At 35.0% G+C, this 2,711-nt stretch overlaps 1 non-coding gene across 1 annotated transcript; it reads right to left on the bottom strand.

Annotated features, from left to right (window-relative positions):
- Positions 1 to 436: 436 nt before the first annotated feature.
- TRNAK-CUU (transfer RNA lysine (anticodon CUU)) lies at positions 437 to 509 on the bottom strand. The gene has a single exon. It is a non-coding gene; the product is annotated as a tRNA-Lys (tRNA).
- Between the last annotated feature and the right edge of the window lie 2,202 nt (positions 510 to 2,711).

The raw sequence follows: 2,711 nt of genomic DNA, 5'->3' as shown, positions 1-2,711 counted from the left end.
TATATACCACTTGCACTTGCCCTCACCTCGTCCCACAAATTAGCTAAAACCATCCTATTCAAGAACTAATTATGAATATTGCAACTACTACAACAGGACTGCAAGATCAATTAACAAAGCAAACTTGGAGATATTTGATACCCCTGGACACTTCAAGAGGCAACTGAAATATCCAATCTCACCACTTTACCTGAGCCTTTAAATTTTTTTTTTTTTTAATTTATGTACTTTTGCCGTTTTTTACCTGATGAAATTTGTATTCCAAGTCTCTGATTTGGAGCTGTGTAACTTTATTTTTGTTTTTACACACTAAGGCATGTAAATAAATTTGATTAGGACAGTTTAAGTGAAAATGTGCCAATACAATTTTGGTTTTTAAATACAGTGTGCAAGGTAAAAGGAAATTTTTAAATGAAAGAAAAGAAAAATGTATTTTCGCCCAACGTGGGGCTCGAACCCACGACCCCGAGATTAAGAGTCTCGTGCTCTACCGACTGAGCTAGCCGGGCGTTGATGCCATAGCTCTCTTTCCATTCATAATATTATTGATTTTGCTGAATTGTTTAGATTGTTTTATACGAGGAAGAGCTGATGGCAGCTTTGAAATTATTTTTAATAGACAAAGGAAAACAGGAAATCAATATAAAATAAATAAAATGTATTTCCATGAAAGGCTTCTTGTTAATATACTACTGGGTTGTATGCTTCTAACCATTTTGATAAAACGGTGCACACAGATGCGAATATTATATTGTATGGAAGACAGCATAATTTCACAAATGTTAAGATATTTCTGGGATGAAAATTAATTAAGAAGAGATGGATTGAGAAAAATAATCACACTATCGTGAAAACTTTCATTTTTGTATTTGTAAGAAAAACTTCTCTAAGTACCTTGTGAATAGGAACTTAAGAAGAGAAATTTGAGTAAAACGAAAAAAAAAAAATAATAATAACTTTAAGGTTTGGAGGTTAGTTTTAATTTTGTTTTGCGTTTATTTTAATGTAACTAGTTAATTTTCCCTTCATAAAGGAATAAAGAGCGAATTTGCTTTATGGAAATAGTGATGTTTCGCCTTTTTACCGCTGCGGTTGCTAGCGCTGAAGTCTCAGCGCGTGTAAAGTTGACAACGTTTTTTTTTTTTTTTTTTCGTCCTAAAGAGAAGGAAAGAGACGACGAGACTTAAACCTAATGTAGTACATGGATTAATGTTTGAAGATGTTAATTTAGTTTTAACAGTAACCGAAGATTAAGTTAATATTGATAACGGTAGAGATTCAGAAACGGAACCCCTTTCAAAATGGCTGCGAGGAGAGGGGGGGGGAAGAAATGATTGACGGATTGTGACTCCGCCCACTCACTACGTTCCCCATCTCCTAGCCCGATGGATTTCAAGTGACACAGAACAAATATGGCGGCTGAAAACAAATGATAAATCCAATAAATTTAAAAGTTCAAGTTACAAAAATGCACGTTTCTTCGCGATAATAAAATGTCACTTGACATTTGAATAAGTCGGATATAGCTGAAAAGGTAATTTAAAAGGAAATTTCGTGAAAGAAAAGGAATGGCAAATCAACAAATTTTAAAAATAAAACAAAAAGTTACACGAAATGCAATCACTGATTCTTCTCGCCCGTACATAACTAGACTATTTCGCGAGCATTAACAACGAACTAAGACAAATAAAAACCACTGACCTCATCAGTCGGGTGTCCTCCTTTAATCTTCGGTTTCCGGCTTATATACAGAGCTGACTGCTTTTAAAAATTCAAGCGTTAGATCGCTGCTGCTGGAATTTTTTTCTTCGCCACATATACTCTGCGAGGTAGGTAGGTTGGAGTCGAACTGATCATTGACTTTGCTAAATGACAGTTGCCGTTTAATGGCACTCCATGTTCCCTCGATTTTGTTTGTGTTCAAACCCTTCGTCTCCCAGATAATCATACGACTTCCAACAGTCCGATGCTATGGTGGTACCGGGTCGAATGGAAGTCTATCCCGTCCCCGATAACCCTAATTTTAAATCTCACTTGAAAATTGACCCCCACTGAAAGAAACTAATAATTTCTACTCAATTCACAAAATTGAAACTCTCAATATACATAAACAGAAGTATATTCTTTCATTTCCTACTTTTCAGCAAAAACTATTAATTCACTCGAAAACAGCAAAAATGTACGATCACAATATCAATTTAGGAATTATTACTTCGGCAAAACGGCGCTCGAAGCTTTGAAGATGAAACGCGCTAAGGCATTAGTCAAAATTAGCTCTCTGTAAAAAGAAATTCGCGCGCTCTACATCAAGAAACGAATCAAGTGTCGGGTTTCATAAGCTCTAGGCTGGTTGGGGCGGGGGTAAAAAAATAAATTGAAAAGTCCTAAAAAATGCATACTTGATGTCACATTTTTGTCATTTGCATGAAATTCAATAGAAATTTTTGAAAATTGAAGTTGGAAAATCGAAGAAAACAGTTCTGGCTTCACCTGTAGCGAATTTCAGCTGTATCCATAGAGTAAAAATTATAGAATTTATTATTAGATTTAACAAATCTAATCTTTGTTAAAGATCAGATTTAACAAATCTGATCTTTACAAATAAAATATAAAAAGCTTCGAGCAGAAGTCAGAAAACTAACCAGAAGAATCCGACGAGATGACTGGGATAAATTTGTTAAACCTTTAGAACGTGATATCATGGGCCCCAC

The sequence above is a fragment of the Mastigoproctus giganteus genome, chromosome 10 (assembly GCF_048544385.1).
Source record: "Mastigoproctus giganteus isolate SK-2022 chromosome 10, ASM4854438v1, whole genome shotgun sequence".
Classification (NCBI taxonomy): Eukaryota; Metazoa; Arthropoda; class Arachnida; order Uropygi; family Thelyphonidae; genus Mastigoproctus; species Mastigoproctus giganteus.
Note: the sequence above shows the minus strand (reverse complement) of the source record. Positions and strands in the feature narration are given on the sequence as shown.